The following is a 22185-nucleotide window of genomic DNA, read 5'->3' on the forward strand; positions in this document are numbered from 1 at the left end:
TCATCCGTTTTCTCCCACTCCTTTTATGTTGTTTTCAACATGAGTCTTGATACAGTAAAAAATTTGAGCACATCCTTCACTTTAAGAATACAATTAGTCAATGAGCCTGCCCTGTGAGCTTAAAACAGGGTACATACTAAAGTATCTCTTTAATTGGGGTTTTGGATGGTAATCTCTTTGGGGTAATGGTGAAGCCTTTACATGTTCCTGCTAGAGAATTCATACTGAGAGCACTGCTATAGCATGAATATTCAACAGCTGCCTGCCCCTTAATCCTTATGCTGAAATATTAATACAGCAGTGATTCTTCACATAATCGTGCCGAGATCAGGTGCATGTAAGTAATCCTACTGACAATATCCTGCATGCACCCAAGGCTTTTTGCAGGATCATGCCTTTCTGGACCGTGCAGAAGACCAGTTGCTCGCAGTAAATCCAGAACTGCTGTTACTAAAATGATGGTGGACTCTCACACGGGAGGCTGTGTGCCATCGGGTCACCCTCTCAGCCTGCAGAAGGACATGAACTCCAAGGGAGGAATAAAGCTACTGCTCATCATAGCAAAAGTGAGCTCAGACATGCAGATAGAGAAGTACTGCACCGTAATGCCCATTGTGACAAAGCTCTCCTTGAACTTTGCATGTACCAAACTGAGATCCTTTGGCTGTCGCTTTCATCACTTGGGCCTTGTCAGCATCAGGTTGCAGTCAAGTTGGTGGCAAAACCTCTTCAGAAGCACAGAATTGCTGCACTCTGCCATGCTCTGGGCTGTAACTTGCAAACAGAATTTCACAATTGATATGGCAGACTTCTCAGTCTATTTTCTAAACTAATATTTAAAGTATGCCCCACCAATTCTGGTCTCAGAGATGGTTGTTGAAAATATAATGTACTTCAACACAAAATTATGCAGGGTAAAGTGAAGATGGGTATGGTAGTGGAGCAGATTCTTCTGTTTCATGTATATTTGAAGCTGAGAAAGCTTCTGCTGAAGTCAGACAACATGGGCTTGTCAAATTGTTCACAAACAAAAAGATTGCTCTTGGATGGAATTAATTTGCAGTATCTCATTTACTATCTTAGTTTTGTCATGAATTTCCCCTAGTTGGCAGCCTGAAATGCCAAGTGAAAAAGTGTTTCAGCGAGAGATAATATAATATATTAAGAAAATGTTATTGATCACAGTATGCTTTTACTGGAAGATGACTTTTTCTGACCGGAACACAAGGGACTTTGCCTTGTTATAGTAGGAAAATGTATTATAATATGCAAACAGGATTATTGTTAAGGTCACAGCAACTTTGTTTTTACATTGCACTTCCTTTGGAAGCGAGCTTCTCCACAACTAATGTTGTCAGCTAGGCTAGAGGGAGAACAGTTTCAATTTTGAACTTTCAAGCAAGAGATTCCAGCAAGTTTTTTTGCTTTTTGAACGAAGGAAATAAATACTGTTTTCCACATCACCAAAGGTCAGAACTATAATTCGATAGGCATTACTGCCTGTTTCGTTATGATGATGGACTGCTTTGTGGTGGTTATTTGTCAGAATCAATTAATGCACATTTTCTCATCACACTTGTTTTTACACCATCACAAGTATGTTTTTGCATATCTAATAGACAGAAAATGTTGCACGTTTAGTTTTAGAGTGGCTTCCCCACACAAGGACTATGAGGCACTTCATTTTTCCATGTAATGTGGGAAGATTAGCGAGATGGAAGTGTCTGTGTTGCTCACAGACATCTTATGTGGGTGTGTGAGAATTATTACTCTGCAAAGCATAAAGGATAAATTTGTGACGGGATGCCCAGTACAGGCAACTTTAGAACAAGGACACTTTTAAACATGTTTGATTTAAAGAGGGCTCCCACTGCATAAACAGTACCTCAGAGCCATCGAAGTCCTGCTTGCAGTGAGGTTGCTTTCTACTGAAGGGCTCAAAATTTCCCCTCAAGAGTAAGCATGTCATTAAAATCATAATTCTTAAAGGTATTTTGATGTATTTCTAATGAAACTCATCCAAAACACTTGGATGAGCATTCTGCAAAACTTAACTCTTCACCGGATCTTATCTCTGTGTGATTTAGGTTATGAGTATGAGCCGTGTTAATTTAGACTGAAAACACAAACCCTTTTGGAATAAATCAATGAGGGTTGCACTGCAAAGCCAAGAATATTGTATTTTCTGTGTTTGTTTTCCTTTTGTCCTGCTCCACTTCCAACGTATCCCTCCAGTGGTTTTCTCTGGTTTTGTTGCAGTAAATCTCCACTTCAGTGAATTTGAAGATACAAACCTGACTGCAGAAATTAATCTCTAGTACAGTAGTGGTTTACTAACCTGCTCAAGGTTTCCACAAGGCAAAATGATTTCTTCACTTTAAGCAACCATTTCCTATGCAGGCAAAGCAGTGATACTAAAATGGTTGTTATATCCTGAAATTTGATTGTATTTCTTTGCTGCTTTTTCTAATGCAATTTGTACAATGAGAAGTTGTTGTAAATCAGAGGAACAGACCTCAGTTGTGTGAAAGACCTATTTCCCTGGTCCCCTTTTGCAGACTCCTGACACATTGATAGCCATGTGCAGGAGAGAGACCACTTGTGTTATTAAATCAAGAAGAATGGAAAGGTTTAGATTCTGGCTTTTAAAAGAGTCAAAACCAAAACAAAACTCAAGTCCCTAGATTTTCTTTTCGTCCTCTTTAGCTGACCAAGTTTAGTATAGTTTATTTAGCACAAGAAACATGACGGAAAGTGCAAGTGTAGTAAAGGTTAATTGTTAGACTCCCTGCAAGAGTAAATCCAATGTTTGTACTTAGGATGCTTAAAAATACACAAAATACTCTCTATTTTCCATCATGGCTTAAAGAGGAGCAGAGTTACTACCATCCCTTCGCTTCCCAGTCCCCACGGGACGTTGGTTTAAGGCAACTTGGCTCATAGGTTCAGCTCAGCTTGTGCGGATGTCTGCCTTGTGGGACTTGTGCTCCTGAAGATGCTTTATGTTGCCACATGTTTTCCTACCACTTGGCAGGAAAACGATGCTCAGCCTTTGTAATTCTCTTCGTCTTCCCAAGATGTGCCAGAGCTCACCCCGCTCACAAAGCATCTCTTGTGCAGGCATGAGTCTCCAAAATGCAGTGGCAGTTCAGGACAGCTGGTAATGTCTCCCTGTCAGCTGTGTTCAGTAAGGATAGGTAGAGTTTCAACACGTGTTGTTTCAAAACAACTCTATCAACACAGCTGTTCAGCATTTCCTCGCAACCTTTTGTGACTAACTCTCCAGAATGCTGTTTAAAATACCGCTGGAATCAGCTAAATCTGGCCAGCTCCTTGGATGAACTTAGGTATTAGTTTGATGTGCCTGAAAACATGAATTATTTACACATAAATCCATTTAGTTTTCATGTTCTCTGTCTTCATGAACTGAAAGATGAGAGGAGGGGGAGAAAAAAAAGAGAAACCCCATGGGGGAACAGTTTGTGCTGCTGAAATTATGTCTAAGTTATTTTATTTGTTTTTTTAATGATTCTTGGTGGGCACAGTAAACACAGGGAAGGTATCGTTCCCTTTTACTGCATCTTGTGCTGAGTGTGAGAATTCAGTGGTAAGCAGAAAGGATAACAGTCTATAAAATCCCTTTGTATGTTTGTAGAAGAGTTTGATATAATGACATGAAAGATATCTCTTAATCTATGCGTCTAATTGTAATGCAGTAAAGAACAGCTTCTCTGCTTAGGAGTATGTGAGCAAAAACATTTACGCTGAACATTTATGGGGACACAAAGAGGTGGTCCTTGAAGAGCAGAAAAGACTTTCTAATTTATTTTCCTGCTTATAGGAGTTGTTTTTTTTTTAAAAAGCCTTTTGCACAGAAGAGATAAATTGAAAGATGCAGATAAATTGAGAAGAGGTGGTGGGGTTGTAGTGGGAAAATCATAGCCAGATTTGAATCTTCCCTTGCTCAGTCATAAGCCTGCTCCTGAGCTGCTTTACATCCCTGCGAGAGGCGACTCTGTGGAGCCTGAATTTGAATAATAGAGTTGCCATTAGCGTCCAACATAAAAAAGATGATTGGTTGTATGCTTGATTTACGGGAAGCCAGAAGTGGTGAAGTATACAGTACACGAGGGGATATTTATGCCGCTAATGCTTAAAACACAGCCCAGTGTTCTGCGCACTGTGGATGCTTTCAAATGGCAAAAACAAAGGTGCGAATAGCAGTAAATCCCGTTATTCCGATAGTTGAATGGCCCCAGATCAGGATCAGGCTGTGCAGTCTCTTCAACATGCAGAGCAAGTCTGGTAAAGCCCTTGTTTAGTTACTGCCTGTTACAGGATTATCAGCTTTGAATCAAAGAAAATAATTTCAAATATGTTAGGATTTAGGGTATATTGTTTCATCTTCATCAGTTTCTAATGCAAGAATTATTTTTTCCAATTTATGTGCAAATAGGCTTCCAAAATCTGTTGCTGTGAACTGATATTTTTTCAGATTTTTTTCCTTCACCAAATTACTCCTGTTCTGCTAATAACTGTCAAATTGCACCTCAACTCAGCATTTTCTTGATTTATCTTCCCTGCAGTAGCTAACAGTAGCTCTCAGAGGTGTATCACTTGGCTGCTTTGCAAACAGGCTGCTCTTAAGGTACTCAGCTATGCATTTAGATTTTTTTTAAATGTTACAGCAATTATATTTGATTTTTAGAAGAAGAATTCATTGTCAACTCTTGGATGAATTTTTCAAAATGTAGAGCGTTTTTTATCAGTTGTTCATAAGCTGAGCAGACATTCTGCATTCATCATTCTGCGATGTCTAAACCAATATATTAACTCTATGTTTTCAGTCTGTTTTTTCTCAAAGAAAATATTAGTCAGATCTTTCTGCTAAATAATACCTTCTGTTCCATTTGCACAAATTTGCGCCCCTTTCCACACTTCTCCACAAAATACTTTACGGGGAGGGAGGTACTGGAGAGCCCCTGGTTTGGGGTTGGTTAGTAGTTCCCATCATGTAAAGATGCTACTGATGGTTATTTCTAGCTGCCTTCTCTCTAAACGTGTTTCTAATTAAAGAGCATTTGCTGAGCTTGGCTTAATTCTGTGTGATACAGAAAATTTACCTGTATTCCCTAAAATACCATTTCTAAACAATTTTCTGCATTTAAAGCAATTTATTTCTCTCAACCTGCTATTTGGGGAAGACAACTACAGGGGAAAAAAAAAACCTAGTTGTCTACTAAGCCTCTCCAAGCAAAGCATATACTAACCCATCTCAGCTTATGAAAGAACTTTCAATTTTATAGAAGGTGTTTGATATTAAGAAAATGTAGATGCACACCTGTCTCAGTGTGCTATGTAGACTTGAACCAACAAGATCGATATATCCAAATTATAGCAGTTTTGTCTAGTGTGAATGAGATGCTACTTACGTTTTCAGGTAAAAGAAATCAACAGCTATTAATTTGGCAGAATTATTTATTTCTTGCTGATGATATTTTCAGTGTATCTAATCAGAGCTCTCATGAATAGAAATGAAACAATTTAAATAGAGGCAGTGTACATTGTATGATCTTGTTTTCTCAAACTGTTCCATAATGCAGTGAATAAATTTATCTGTTCTACTGAAAAGACTTCTGCAGAAATCATACACAGTGCTTTCACCTCTATTATTTAATACAACTGTTTTATAACTCTTGGAAGATGGTTATTTCTGCTTCTGCTACTGGCATCTGGGAAAAAATGTTTGGTTTGAGTGAACAGAAGGGAAAAGCAGTCTTACAGTCTGAAAATCCAGACAGATGCACCAGGAATGCTAGAGTAAAAGGTGTGGAGAAAATGTTGAAGTGGTCTTATTCCACACCACTACCTAACCTCTGGAGTAGCAAGGTCCAGATTTACAGAAGGTAAATTAATGAGTGAAGAGTGGTTGGTCTGAATTAGCTTCTTGGATGCCCAGGAGGAAATGCAGCCGAGCAGAGCCACTGCTCATGAAATCACTTGGTGGCACTTGATTTTTACTCTAAATCCTTGGATACATTTGGGACACAGTGGGAGAGAGACAAGTTTTAGGTGGCCTCAGCATTAACCAACTTTTGACTGTCCCATCAGGCCTGGGGGGTAACTGGTGGGCTTTGCAGAGGTCTGTGTTCTCCTCAGGATGTTGTACTATGGACTGGTTTGGGATGCTGGTGACCCAAGGTGACAGCAATGAACTTTGCAGTTGATGCTGATGGAGAGCACTTTGTCATATGGGATCTAGGCAATCTGACCATGATGCTGTGGTTAAAATGCCTTCTCAGTAAAATTTTTAATCCAAAATTAAAATTTGGATTTCAAAAGATAGTGTTTATTTTGAGGTCTTTGTAAGCTGATTTTTTTTCTTTTTTCTTCTTTTCTTCCCCCCACCCCCCCCCCCCCACCCCCCCCGGGAGGTTTCTTTTGCACGCTCCAGATTCTTTTATATGGGGAGCTTTGCTTATCCTTGATAACTAACAGATAAACAGATCACAGAGGTGAATCTAAACCATCTGGAAACAAACTAGGAGATCATAAGATGTCTTATTCTTCCTGCTGCAAGGATGCAGATATGAGATGGCATCATCATTTCCGTTACAGTGCCTCTCAAAGTTGTGACTCACTGTGTTCAGGCAGGTGTTTGGTAAGCAAAATCAAACCCAAATAGGTTTTAGATTGCCGTGGTTAATTTATAGGTGCCAGAATACAAATATTTGCTTCTCCTTACTAAAGCTCTCCCAGAACCTTTAAGTGTAAGCCATGGCATATGTTTCACTTTTCCACACTTTCTAACTCTCCTAATCTTTGGGAGTGGGTTGTGGGCAGTGTAGGTGAAACTGGATGCTGTTTATGATCTATCCTTTTTTTTTTATTTTATTTTATTTTTTATTTTATTTTTTTTTCCTTGAGGAATTTTAATCCCAAAATAAATTCCAGCATTTACATGCTTTTAAAGCCTTGCTGGCAACCGTCACCTCTTAATCTTTTTACATTTCTTGTGATTAGCAGTGCTTTCTAATCCTAACACCAGACCCAACAGCAACTGTTACCTTCACTACTTGTTTTACAGCTATATCTAATCCTTCTTGCAGTCTGAGGCCAGTGTTATATTTATCACTCTGAAATTACCAACTGTAAGATGTTGTGGCAGTTCTTCAGTTGTTTTTTTTTTTGCTTTCTCGTTCCTTGTCATGGATTGATAAACACAGCGATTAATGTATTTCCAGAAAAAGATAAAAATAGGTGCTTTTCCCTCAGTATTTTTTTTTTGTTCTTTTCTTCTTCTCCTGGTCCTGGAGAAGCAATTTGCTTTCTACCTGAGTTTATGATTAGTAGTGATTTGTGTAGGTGGAATGTGTTTCAGTGGCTTTTTTCCCTCTTCCTTTCCCTTCCCCCACACCTATTAATATATCTGTTAGTAAGCTAATGCTATTAGGTTATGCAGACTGTTCAGGCTGCAAGGAAAGCTAAGACAATCATAAAATCCTCACAGTGCCCTGAAACATCTTGCCCTTCTGCCAAAGGCTTTGTGCGTGAGGCAGCAAGAGATTTTATATCCAGTCACTTTGCAAAGAAAGGGTAAAGAAATTACTGTTTTAGATTTACTGGTGTGTGGTTTTTTTCTTTTCCCCACCTGAAAAGTTGTGTGGGTGTTTACAGTCTCTACAGGAACTGCTCTGAATTTGCATTAGGAAAGGGAACACTAGTAAACTGTAAACTTCTCTTTTTTGCTGATTGATTTTGATTTTTTTATTTTTTCCCCAGGGGAGGGGCCAGGGAGGTTTAACCAGGAACACACAACCCCCAAATGACCCTGTTTGCTTAAATCATAGAATCATTTTTAAGGTGGATGAAAAGAATGGCAAGGAGAGGGGAGGTGCCGAATAAAAAAAAATAGCATTTTTCCATAATCACAGTAGGTAATAGCTAATGGTATCTTTTGCTGCTGAGATCTTCCATGGTCTGTTTCTCTGAACTATGGTTTTCTTTCTCCAACCAAAGAACTTTGAGCTTTATTTGTTACTGACAGCACTGAGAAAATATTTTGGATTTTAAAGCAAGGTAGGAAGTTTTTATATATATGTGTATATAAACATGTCTATTTGTGTTTACATATTTAAAGAGCAACAGTCCTTGCTTTGTGAAGATCTCATGTCTGCAGGTCCTGGTGTCTGGAAGCTCACCTGTATTCTCTAATAAAGACGGTACTTTTCCCTGTGTTCTTTGCTTTGCTTATATCCTTACACCATGTCATCTCTGGCAAAAAGTGCTACTTTTGTATTTAAAACAGGAACAAAAATGCAAAGCAATCTGTAGTTCAGAACAATCAAAATGTAACTGTGTCATTGCCCTTTTGACCTTATTAAATGTATAGTTACTTAAACCACTTTAATCCATTACTGGGAAGATTGTCTTGCTGTTGGAAGAGGATACAGGGCTTTCATCTCTGCTCAGACAGAGCTGCTCCACATGTCTGCTCAGGAGAACAAGTCAATGCCTGCACATCTGGGATGTCTTTTTTTTATGTTGAACAGCCGGGAAATTTCAGGGAGCTGCATCCTGTATCAGGAACAGTGTGGCCAACAGGACCAGGGAAGTGATTCTTCCCCTGTACTCAGTGCTGGTGAGGCTGCACCTTGAGTGTTGTGTCCAGTTCTGAGCCCCTCAGTTCAGGAAGGATATTGAGGTGCTGGAGCAGGTCCAGAGAAGAGCAACGAGGCTGGTGGAGGGACTCAAGCACAAGTCCTGTGAGGAGAGGCTGAGGGAGCTGGGGTTGTTCAGCCTGGAGAAGAGGAGGCTCAGGGGAGACCTCATCACTCTCTACAACTCCCTGACAGGAGGTTTTAGCCAGGTGGGGCTTGGTCTCTTCTCCCAGACAACAGCAGTAGGACAAGAGGGCATGGTCTTAAGCTGTACCAGGGGAGGTTTAGGTTGGATATTAGGAAGAAATTTTTTACAGAGAGGGTAGTCAGGCGTTGGAATGGGCTGCCCAGGGAGGTGGTGGATTTACCGTCCCTGGAAGTTTTTAAGATGAGACTGGATGTGGCATTCAGTGCCATGATGTAGTAACCACAGCAGTGTTGGATCAAGGGTTGGACTTGATGGTCTTGGAGGTCTTTTCCAACCCAGCTGATTCTGTGATTCTATGAATTTGTGAAAGGTTTTGCTTTACTTCAGAGGTCAGAAATATCAGGTTTTGCTAAACAGAACTTTATCACTGAAAGGTTGGTCAGCAGCTACAACAAACCTGGTAAAATAAACCTTTCACAATTCACATTAAACTGTTTGCAACTGTTCTCTTACTGTTCCACTGTCAATATGATTCTATGATCCCTCTCCATGCACACATGTGTCTACCCAACTGCTCTCTCTGCTCTGGCTATTTCCTGAAGAGAAGCTGTGGCTGTGCCATCCCTGGGAGTGTTTCAAGGCCAGGTTGGATGGGGTTCTGAACAACCTGGTCTAGTGAAAAGTGTTCCTGCTCATGGGAGTGAGGTTGGGAACTAGATGGTCTTTAAAGACTCTTCCAACCCAAACCATCCTATGATTCTACTTTTGGTTTTCCAAGGTTGTTTTTGGGGCTCCTCATGCCTCTTCTAACAGTCCTCTCTCCACCTCTGCTCTTTTTTCTTTTTCCCCACATGCTGGAGTTCAGTCAAGGTCCCTGTTCAGTTTGTACAAGCTTGTAAAATATTTTAGCTGTGATTAATTTAGTCTTAACTTTCCAAAGGGATAAGAGCCTGTAATATATGAGGATATATCAGGCTGCCACCCTTTTTAATTATTTCTCTTCTTAACACCTTTTGAGTTCCTTCTTCCAGATGAGTTTAAAATTTTGCGGGGTGGGGCAAAAACCATATAAAGTGCACAAGTCACAGTTAGGCTTTGTAGTCTAAGGGGGAAGCTGTGATGCTGGCTGGGCTCTCTCTGGCAGCCTGGCAGGAGACACTGATCCCTACTGCTCTTCTGAGCTGCAAATGCTCATGGCTGTGGAAGGAGGGGATGAAGTGAGAGCTGATCTGGGAGCTGTCAATATTTGTCTCGGGTCTAAAGTTACATCTTGGGAGGCCTCACTGCAAACGCAGGGTGCACAAAGGAGAGGTTGAGGGGGGAGCCCTTAATTTTAGGGTCCTAATGCCTTTACTGCCATCTTCAATGGGAAAGTGGTTTAATGAAGATCTAATGTGATTTAGGAGACTGTGATGATTAAAAAATGGGGTGAACAATACAAGAGAAGTGTGGGATAAATAAACAGTGTAGGAAAAAAATAAATTGGTACCTTGCATAAAACATGAAGAAGTTAGGGGTGACGTTTTCAGACTTGCTGTAGCGTTCATGATGGCCACGGGGACTTTTGTGCTTGAGTGCTGCACTTGTTTTACTTTGTTTACCTCTTCTCCAGCTGAATTTCCTAAAGAGAGAGATTTCCTGAGCCCTGCCTGTGTAACTCTTCCCTCTCCAGATGGTGCTCCTATTTCCTGCAAAACATCATACCTACATAGAAAAATCACTCTAGATAAAAGGAAACTGTATTTATCAGGCATTTCTCTATTTCAGCAGAGAGAAAGTATCTTTTCCTTTCAAGTCTTCTGACTGGAAGCCATGCCAAGAGGTGATTAATGTAAGAAGTGGAATGTTCCATCATCTCTTGCTTTTAGTTCAGTTTTGAGCTCCAACTATAGAACACACGTGGTGGGAAGCAGACGATCCCATTACCCTGATCCTCCTTCACTCTATTGGTGAAAACCTTTTTTCCCGGTAGGTATTGTAAAAATCAATATTCCAGTTGCTAGGAAGGAAGGAGTGCTATGCAGGTTGATACCCAGGGATCTGCAGTCTGTTAGGTGTGAGATTGCTTTCTCTCTGCAGTGGTTACAGTCTTGGTCTTACCGCCTACAAATTTTGGGTTTATATACATAAGACAGATGCTTTTATGTTTTATGGTAAGTTTCAAAGGAGCAGAATTGATCAAGGCTGCTATCATGAATAGTAAATGTTCAATCCCATAAAAATTGCTTGTATAAGTAAATAGTGTTCCAGAAAGTGACAGTTCTAATGCCTTACATTGGATTTTATTCATTCTTTTACCTCTGTAAATGTAATTTCTTCAGTAGTTTTTGAGGCTTGGAAACTGATAACCTTCAGGCTACCCTGTACCTTAGAAACCTCTCTGCTTCAGAATAGCATAAGCAGTGACCAGTGAAGCTGAAAGAGAAGAAGATAGTGATTAAAAACTTAATACAAATGTGTGGAAAATAGGGAGAATCTTGAGTTTCAGAAGACACTGAGGTTCAAGAATAAGAAATTGATAACAGCCCTGAATTCTGGCAGGGCAGCAATAATTAGAGGCATAGCAATACTAACCTCAAAAATCTCTTTCCTTACCAGTCCCCCTTGTTGATGCCAGCTCAGGTCTTGGGCTGCAGGACCAAGGTGCATTGGCTGTCAGCACTGTGGGTCCTGCAAGAGGGATGGTGAATCGATATGCAAAGCATGTTTTTAACTGCTTGGAACCCAGGAAGGCGCTGTACCTGACCACAGCCTATTTCAAGGTCTGTCGGCTTTGAGGATTCAGCGAGCTGGCGGTGTCTTTTTTTTGAACATGCCCATGAAAATAATTGTGAATGATTAATTTTAATTACTGCTGGCTGAGGGCAGATCCTTGGCTATGTGGATGGGTTTTATTATGCTGCGTTGAAGAATTGTCTGAGCTGAGAAACTCTCAAACTTTTGTATGAAAGGTGTGCTCAGGAAAGAGCATATCTGCAGGAGGCTCTCTTCCCATTACTCAGAATCACTTAGTGGTGGTGTAGCAGGTACAGCAGCTCTCTGTGGTGTGCATGTGTGTTATTGCAGAAAGCACTTGAAACTGGGAGGGAGGAACAGCTGGAGATGAAGATGATGATGGCTGCTCCTGTTACCTTACAGTCAGTCTCTTTCCCACTTGTTCTTCTAAACTGGACATGAGCAGAGAGGATGAGTACACCAATCTGAAAGGACTCTCTTCCTATTATAGTTTTAAAATGCGTTCCTTCTACCATGTCATGCAGTGGTATTTTAGGTTCTGTCAGTGTTTAGAGTAGTTGTCCTCCAAAATAATCATGGTGGAGTTGCTCAATGCGTCTCCTGTAAAACCTAATCAGGGAACAGTGGGCTCTTTTCTCTGTTTCAGACATATAACTGAGACAAAGACTGATCAGCTGCTGCTTTACTGAAATCTCTTCGGTTACCAAACTTCCTGTCATTTTTGTGGTATCCCAAAGGCTGTTGCAGAAGGAATAATTTTGAAACTCCTCTCACTGTAGCAGCTAGTTTCCTAGTCACTGTAACATCTTTGGGGCATTATTCAAAGCATCTTCACTTTGGTTTAGGAAGATTTGTTTATTTCTAAGATTGGAGTATGCATTTAGATACCCAAGATCAGGAGGAGGTCTATCAGGTGAGCTGCTGGCCTCAAACTCTGAAATCTACAGTTGAAATCATGTTCTCAACTTTACTCCCAGCTTTCCCTCTAGCTTGCTTTTTTGACCTTGATCAAATAATTTGACCTTTTTTCTTACATTTTTGCTTTTCTATTAAAAAGCATACATCTGCTGGGCAGAGGCTGAATTTGTTTGTTTATTCATTGTTTATTCATTTTCTTTTTATATTCTTGTACAATATGAGCAGGAAAAACTTTCAGTCAGGAATGTGTAGATGAGAATCAAAATTGCATGCAAAAATATCTTCCAGTCATTAAAAAAACCCAAAGCATCCCTTATTTAGAAATGTCTCCTCGTGGAAATAGTTATTCTCAGCCAATGAAATTCAGCTTAGCATTACTAGACTTTGAACTGTAAGAGTGTGCAGATCAACAGCACTGATTTATGTCCCTACAGAGTTCTAAGAAATATTCCTAATCTAAGAATGGTTTTCAGAAGGGTTTCCATAGAAGGATTGCTGCTTCTGATTTGAGTGGAGCTCTGTAGACAGCTGAACTTCAAGCCCTGAGCTGTTTATATATTCCTTAAAATTTTACAATTTTATTATATTTAAATATTTATACAGGAGTTCTAAATGTGATATGACCTTGGTCTTATAGATGGAAATGAGCACTACATTCCCCTAGGAAATTGTGTGATGGTGTTGAGAGTGGAGCCCAGACCACCTGAAACTCTCACTTTGGACCATAAATAATACCACCTTCATTGCCTGGAGGGGTGGGGGTGTGACTAAGTTGTCATTGTATCACACAAATTTTCCTGCTTGAACTGATCATGGTCCTGTTCACAGCACCAAAGTGAGTGCCAGAAGTTGGCAGACTGGACGACACCTGAGTCTCGTACGAGCCTGTGGAAAGGGTTGGAAGATGCTAGCTTTTTGATAGTTAGCAAGGTGGGCTTGTTTTATCCTCTTCCTTTAGTTCTGTTTTCTGTTAAGAGCTAAGATACAATGATCATGGCAGTCTGCCATTGTATTGTCTATACAATTTCCTTTTGCCAGGATAATCATCATCTGGACCCTCTTTTAATTAAATTAGCTCAAACAATGAACCGTATGAAAACTGCATTGGGACTTCAGTGCAACTGCTGCGTTCTTTTGGGTAGACTTGTAGAGAGTTGTGTTTGGTTTGGAGCCTGATGGGGAGGGGAGTCGCTGGGCTTGCAGAGAGGGAGGCATTTCTTCATACTTCAATTTTCCTGGACTGAAGTCTTTAAATTGGCAATTTGAACAGGAATATGCTTTTTAATAGGCTACCACTGTTTATACTGTTTCTCAGAGGAAAGATACCTTGGAAAAAAGTGCTTTCATCTGAAGATTTTTCCTGTATTTCTAGTTGTTAAATGAATAAATGAAGTTGGTTGTTACTGCCAGTTCCTCAGATCATAACTAGTCAGTGGGAAAACTGCTGTTAATTAGTGACTTCTTTTTGGTAACTTTTTTATTTTTTCTTAGTTCATGAATGGTTCTGTTGTGGAGTTTCATTTTCATAGATCAGTATGATGTTTGTCTTTTCTCTCCACCACTAACTACCTCTCTATCCTCACATTTTGTGCAGCACCCAACACTTTTTACTTATTTCATACTTTTTTGCCCTTCCTTCCTTTTTCCTTTCTATACAGCTAAAACAAGGATCAGCATACCTGCTTAGAACATGTAAGATAAAACAGGGAACAAATGGCAGAAGAAGGAAAAGTGACACATACTGTCAAAGTATGAAATTCATTTTTGCCTTTCTTTTGGCCTTCCTGACATAACATGACTTGTTGAACGACCTGTAGTTATGCAAGCCTCTTTGTTTTTTCTAGCCTTCTGTATGGACTAAAAGTTAAGTAAACGGTCTTTCCAAAACATGTGGAGAAGATGTATTGTGGTCTTATCAGCCACACTTGTACAAGGGGAGTATTTGTTCCTGTACAGACCAAGCAGTGTTGCAGGTATCAGGAACCCCTTCCAAGTCATCAAGATACGTGCAGACAAAATTTTCCTGTAGGCTGCACGCTTATTTGTCAGGAATGATGGAGAAGATGTGGAAGGATCTTTTCTTGTGAGTGGACTGTGCTGGAGCCCCAGCTGCTGTTTTGCTTCTGTCCATGTGCATTTTGGTGTGTAAAACATAGAACACAGAGTGGGATTTATCCTGCTGAAGGATTTTGCAGAAGAGTGGATTCCATTTTCTCTATAGCTCTGTCTTGGTAACGGCGTCAGTTACTCACGCTTCACTCAGATATCAAAAAACAGCAATGTATTTTCAGCACAGAAACCAGAAGTCAGAGGATGACTCCTAATCATCCTTGCACATCCCAAGCAAGGATACAAGTGTTTTAAAAAAAATATGTCAGCAAAGTACAGTGATTTCCATCCAAAAATGCTACTGTACATACCTCCCAGGTGACAACTTGTTCTCTATCATCTTGACAGCACCTCTTGATTCTACATGATGGTCTCCAGGAAGTCATTCATGGAAAGGAGAAAGTACAAGAGTCAGGGAATGAAGCTTAGATGTGAACAGCACAGCTTTATTTAGTGCTAGGTGCACGGCAATGCCAGGGTTGTGCAGTGGAGATGGTGTTGCAAGGATATGGAGAGGACAGCTCGAGTCTAAAACATGACATTTGAGGGTGGTGGTGAAGACTTTTTCAGGTTGCTGTGTCATTGCTTCACTCCCAAGCTGTGGGCTGTGTGTCACCCGCTGAGCAGGTGCCCAGTGCTGAACAGCAAGAAGGGCAGCGTCACCGTGCTGCCATCCTGCTGGATCCCAACCATGCGAGTCAGCTGGTCGGGCCTTCCCAGACCTGCCAATTGCCCTCCTGGTCTTCCTGAACTGTCTCCAGAATGGCACTTGGATTAACAAATAGTCATGTGTTTCTTGCAGGAAACCTTGAGTGACCCTCAGGAGATGATTACGATTTATTCTTTTTTTAAAGGCTGTTTTGATTAAACAGCCTGCCCTGCCACACAGGCCAGCTACGTCCTTGCTTTTGTTTGCAGAATAATAGCTGGGGATTCGTGTCTGCATGAACATGCATCAGTGTCTGCTGGTGCTTTCTGCAGTGCCAGCACTAACTGTAGTGAGAAGCTGGGAAAAAACCCAAACAACCCCCTAAAAATCACAGAAGAAATAAAGAATCCATATTATATTTTTAATGTCTCATGATTTTTTTCTATAAGGGGATGATTTCTGATTTTTTTGTTGTCTTTTGCTACTTTGAATTACTCATCACTTCCCTTTTACTGAAGGATTTTGCAAACTGCTCGGTTCAATTAGTACCTCAGCTTCATATTAATAGGAGAATTATTCAGTTTTTGTACAGTTCCCTTCAATCTTTTTCTTCTACTGTTTTCTTTTAATTAATCTGCAACAGAGTCCAGCTACTTCAGGTAATTTGGCATTTGTCAGGTCAAGTGAAGGTACTTTGCAAAAGGCACTTAACATCTGGGTGAGCTTCTTTGCTAATTGGGTTGCAGCACATGTGTTATTGCTCACTTTAACTTAACAGAATCATTTTAATCTGATTATTTTAGATTTAGAATTTGTGACATTCTACCTTTTCTCCAAGAAATAAATATTATTTAATTATCAGAGACTCACGGAACCACTGAGGTTGGCAGGCACCTTGTATCCAGTCCAACCTGAGGCTGCCCTCAGTCTCTGCATGGCCTGATGCTTGGATCATAGAGTGGCTGAGAAAATCTGGAATTTGTTGATCTTACTGGGAGAGTACTACTCAAGGTTAAAAACAACAACACTCTTTTGTTATTTAATATGTTTAAATTCTGTTTTACACACATACTCTCCTGCATCCTTAATGGAAATGTATGTGTGCTCCCCTGACCTAGGGCACAATTTAGTCATTCACCTTTATGCCTGTAACTGTAGAGCATCTTGGTTTTCATGGAGTTACGTATTTTCTTTCCCATCTCAGATTCCATTTTCTACCTAGAAGATATTTACATTTCCTATCTGTGAGCTCTGCTGCTGCATCAAGTTGGAAAACAGGATGCTAACGGCGTTTTGTTGGTATTTACTGTTTATGTTGAGTCACAGAGGGAATTGCAGTGTCATGCAAATACACCCAGTCCAGCTTGGTATCTTCAAATAAACCAAACTAGCTTGTTCACAAGCTTGTATCACTCTACCCACAGTTTTATGGGGTTCATAATAAGCTGGTGTACCCTGCTGCCGCCTCAGCTGATTTATGATGCTTGTATTTGCCTTGCAACCATATGACCATGTTGTAGAATCATTAAGGTTTGAAAAGTCCAACCATTAACCTAATGCTACCAGGTTCACCACTAAACCGTGTCCCTAAGTGCCACATCTAGATGTTTATTAAACACTTCCAGGGATGGTGATTTCCTCACTTCCCTGGGCCGCCTGTTCCAGTGCTTGACCACCCTTTCAGTGAAAGATTTTTTCTTAATATTCAATCTAAACCTCCTCTAGTGCAACTTGCAGCTGTTTCCTCTTGTTCTATCACTTGTCCTTTACTCCTACATGATATTGTAGGTGAGTTGTTTTATTTATTCTTTTTCGTAGGAAAAAGCTCTTTTTTCTTAATATTTTGCCCTTCAAAAGAAACTTACTCTTTGGTCAGACAGGAGTCAGGCTAAGTACCAGCCTGGTTCACTGGGGAGCACAGCTGTTTCTGGCAATGATCTCACCACTTCCCCGATGCAGAGATCTTTGTGAAGAAATTACTTGTCTTTCAAGAGAGCACTGTCCTGTATTTTAACTTATCTCACGTCAAAAGCACTTGTGCCTGTGGGGCAAGCTGGGGAGCGCATAGCCGCTTTTTTGAATCATAACCACAGTTAATGTAGTATTGTCATGCAAAGGAAATGAGAAAAATAGATAATCATGTTGGAATTATTCAGGAATTTAACTCCAGGGGGATGCTGACTTACAGGGTAGGTGGTATTTGGTTTTCTACATTCAGTGCAAGAATGTGGTTTTAGCAGCCCAAAAGCCCCGTGCCTGGGAAATGGTTTCTGTGTGTCTTTTTAAGGAAGCAGCGATGCAAAGTGCCATGAGAACCAGCTTTTGTCCCTGATAAGCAGTTAATGTTTCTTAAAAACTGCTGAGTGTGCAGGATTTGGCAACCTCACGGAGTGTGGCGGCGTTGGAGTGAGCCGGGCTCTCTTGATGTTGTGCGATACACTCCCGGCGTGCCAGCCTGCGAGGGCTCGCAGCCCTTGTTCTAATTAACGCTGCTGTTGTACAAAACCTACAGCACCACTTCATTTTTGTCTCCTGCAAGCATCCCAACTCCTGTGCCGTGAATTGTTTTGACAGTTGGCTTTCTGTTAGCAGTGGGGGGAGAACAGCGAAGAGCCCCCGTCTAGACCTACTTGCAGAACTATTATGGTGAGAAGAATAATCTTACAGGAGAAGTTCCTCTTTCCAGGACCTATTTGTACATTCTGACTCCTCTCCGTATAATAGGATTACACATTTCTTATCGCAGCCACAAACTGGATGTGTGCCAGCCATAAACTGTGCACAGTGTAACAATATGATTGCAGGCAATCTTCCCCCCCACCCCCTTCTCTCCTTTTCCTCTTTATTCGTTCTTATTCTGGGTTAACAGGGAAAAAAAGTCATATTAGACAGTGTAGGATGAATCATAAAGCATCACTTAAAACACTCCTATAGCCTGGTATATAGAAGCAAACCCACTTGACCAATGGAAACTAATTACAGACAAGAAGTGTGCCTTAGGAGGAAAAGATATTGATGTTTGAAGTGTTTCCTGAATGCATACATTTGAATCTGGGGAGAGAATTAAGATTCTGTTGCTTTGAGGGAATCTTCATCTATTCATATGGTAAACGTAGGAGTGACAGCTATAGCTGAATGACTGTGGACAGGCACTCACTGCATCACATTACTGTTTTCTTTAACATGTGGGTTTGGTTTACGTAGTACTGTGGCAGTAATTCTGTCTGCTCTGAAGTGTACTGGACTGCAATATATTGAACAGATAAAATATGTTTAGCCTGAGGTAGCTTAAAGCTAAATAAATGCTGGAGGGGGAGATCTAAGCACATGGTGACTACCTTTAAATAGAATTTAACAAAAAAAAAAAAAGTGGTCAAGGGGAGAAGCCCACCCTCCTAAAAAAATGTTAAAAATCATAATATACATAATTAGAAGTGGAAGTCATTTATGGTTCCTACTGTTAAATGCTGCTGTAGCCATCTGCAGGGAAATATGCATTCTTGGAGTCTGGCCAGACTTCAGCATCGTTCTGTGAGGAGAAGACGGCCCAGATTGCCCTTCCTCACGTCCGTACCAAGCACATTTGCTACAGCTATTTTGGGATTTTTAAACCTTGGTGTGGGAAAGTAGGATGAGCTGTAGCAGTCATTTCAAAGGTAGAGCCTCTGTTGAAACTGGGGTGAACTACAAACGAATGTAGCAATGTAGCATTTGGGATCTGCTCTGCATCTCAAGGCTGCAAAACAAAAATGTCTGTCACTTGCTAAACTCCATTTTTGAAATATGTTCTTGCAAGAGGTGAGAGGGTCATGATTCTCTTTCTATTTGGACTAGCTTGCAAATTTGGGCAGACGAATAGTTTTAAATAGTTTTGTACCTTAGTCCCAATTTTGGAAGGACATGACTTTGAAGATATTTGCTGGCTTATGTCAGCTATGAAGTCTTGTGTCCTGGATTCCTCTTTTAATGCATCTTTTCCTCCCTGAAACAAAGATGAACTTACGAAACAAGTGTGTAAGAGTGCCAGCTGGGGCTATACTGGCAGGGATGCTAACCTGAAGGCAGCTTTGGATGGGGGGAACACTGGGGGTTTCTCTCCCCTTGCTGGTGCCAGTCAGGGTGAAAGTAGTTTGTGCTAGATAATTGCACCTGATGTGTTACTGAAAAAAGCCTGTTCACTGAGTTGGTAGAAAAGGAGCGTTTGTAACTGAATTTTGCTGGCCATTTGCAGGAGGCTCAAGAACTTTTTATCAGGGTAGAAGTTGCTTACTAAGTGCATCATGCAAAAAGGGGTTCTGCTCAAGTTGGGTGAGAAAAACCCAAGTCAAAGCTATGATAACTAAAGGCACCAAGTGCTTCTCAAACAAGTGTAGGTGGCATCTTGGCTGGGACAGCTGCTGCTGTGTTCTTGGCCCACAGACTTTTATTAACTCAGTTACAGAAAAAATTTGTCAGATGGAATTGTATTAGCCATGGTTCTGAGAAGGGGTTTTGGGAAGGGTGGGGAGAAGGGCTAACCCGTCAACCACTTCCGTCTGGGTGGAGTTCTTAGGATTTCCAAGTCCCCTTCTACCACCCTGAACCTTAACTACATTGTGTCTTTTTGAGCTGTTTGAAGTTTTTCTGGAGGTTGTTGAGGTTCTAGTCACACATCCATAAGGTTTCTCTAAATGTTAATGTGCGAGGCTCCAACTACTTGTGCCGTTGGATTCTGCACACTAATTCTGGTTACTTCAGTAATTGATTTGAAAGGTATAGATGTGAGATTGATTGATATATTTAGTCTGTAAATTGTATGTAAAAATTGGCAAAAGTTATCTGTGTTTATTTCAGTATTCAAACGCTGTTTCATTTGTTTATTTTAAAAACATGGGGAATAAGTGTTTAAAAAACCCCCACCACCACCAAAAGACAGTTATTGTGAAGCTATATTGAGAATTTAATGTACGAGTTAGGAAATTAAAAGTTCCTGCAATAAATGAGACTCACTCATATTAAAGGTATACTGCAACATAAATTTCCCAGCCTCCACAACAACACTGATTTCTCAATATGTGCAAGATGGTTGACATAGAGTGGTTATAAGAATTACAGCCTTGTTTTTCCTAACTAGTTCATTTAAATTCTCAACCTTAATGTTCTGTTAGCCTTCCATTTTCTTGCTAATCTGCTTTAGGAAAATAAACAAAGTACAAACCTAAGTATCTTGCAACTCAAAGTGATATATACCTGGAGGGAGAGAGATAACATTAGATTGCAGTAATTTTTTGTGGCTTCGTTGGTGTTGAATCCTTGACCACTGATGTTGATGTTAACACTCCTTGTCTTCATGGAAATTGCCAATGAGCCTATTGGTTCTTTTCTTCACAAGACTGGGAAAATGGGACAGAAAACAGTTTTTCATTTGGAGAGCATGTGAAGCATTTTTTTTTGTCCAACATGGTTGAACTCAGCCTTTGGGGATGTGAGGAAATGTGTTGCTCTGTGGGGAGCAATGTGGAACCATTGCATCTCTTCAGAGGTAGGATCCATGGAGTGGACTAGCCTGTTCCACCCAGCCTTTAAGGTTCTTTTTAAGTCTGTATCCTCCATGCAGATACGTCACTGTCTTGCAGACTGATCACATGCTGGGATCACTGTTCTCGTACAATACTCTCAGCTACGATGTGGCATTTTCATGGTGCATTGTTCACTCACAGCAGAACAATGCAACTTCTCGGGGTTCTTTCCCTGCTTTCCGGAGCTACAGTAAATCACACTTCTCTGAATACCATTGCTGGAAACTTGGTCCATCTTTGCTGGGCTCCTATCAGCAGTCAACATTTACTTCAGTGCACTGTACAATTTCCCACTTGCATAAGAAACTAGCACACAGAACTGATGAGGTTTGGAGTCACTTCTGAATGTGGGTCACCTTTGGTGTGGCATCAAGCTATATGTGGTTCTGGGAGAGCTGAGAGCCAAGAAGAAGAAAGTTTCAGAAGTAGCTTCTACAAAGTAGTTGGAGGTCCCTGGGAGATGGAAAACTGATTTTGTAAAATAAATCTCTGTCATATTTCATATGCAGTGTAATGCTAGTCCCTTTTTGAAATCTCTTGTGGTTAAACACTTCTATCATGTCCTTACCACCTGCTGCAAATCCAACACGAAAACAAAAATAACCAAATCTTAAGTTGTAGCAGCTGAACCTGTTTCAAATAAATTGTAAAAGCTATTGTTTACGATAAGTGTTATCTGATTGCTGGCAGAACCTGTGTTTATTGCTTTTTCCATTGTACAGAGAGATTTGTAAGTAGACAGAAGTCTATAATTATACTTAGTGGGATTGGAGAGCATATAAAGCATAAAATGAAATTGCTTGGTTTTAATCTGAAGTAGCATCACATCAAATTTTCCATTTTTTTACATATCTTGGAACAAATATTTTTCTCATTCTTTGGATAACATTGGAGGACATTTAGAGACTATCACAAAGATACTTTGTGCAGACTGTTTTCATGTACTTGATGTTTTGAAATGTTAGCACTAAAAGTCAAACACCGGGTGCTTATTGTGCTGGTGGTCATGAAGAAGAGCTATAAAGTGCAGTCTGACAAGTGTCAATGACTATCTGGAGTGAATCTTTCATTTCAGAACAGTAATTGGGTCTTTTTTCCTCTCTGATTAAAAAAACAACAAACAACAAGCCAAGTGCAAATGGATCATGCAGTTAATTTTTTTCTATGTTCTGGCAGTCCTCTTTAGAGCTCATTCCTCTTTTTTTTATTTCCCACATGAGGAATGAAGAACAGAGAAACCCAAATTATGTATAAAATCCCAAGTTGCAGCTGTAAAGTCTCAGCTCAGATATATTCAGCTGTATATTTTTGGGTGCAGTTGGCTTTGTGTCTTTATTATTTATTTACAGTTTATATTATATTAACTTTTTTTGTAAGGATAGAAGAATTTGTGTATAATACTTACAT

At 40.3% G+C, this 22185-nt stretch overlaps 1 protein-coding gene across 8 annotated transcripts in view; it reads left to right on the top strand.

Annotated features, from left to right (window-relative positions):
• KLHL29 (kelch like family member 29) overlaps positions 1-22185 on the top strand; it is a 392255-nt gene that overhangs the window by 73547 nt on the left and 296523 nt on the right. The gene's annotated exons all lie outside the window — the stretch shown is intronic.

This window comes from Pseudopipra pipra, chromosome 3 (assembly GCF_036250125.1).
Source record: "Pseudopipra pipra isolate bDixPip1 chromosome 3, bDixPip1.hap1, whole genome shotgun sequence".
Classification (NCBI taxonomy): Eukaryota; Metazoa; Chordata; class Aves; order Passeriformes; family Pipridae; genus Pseudopipra; species Pseudopipra pipra.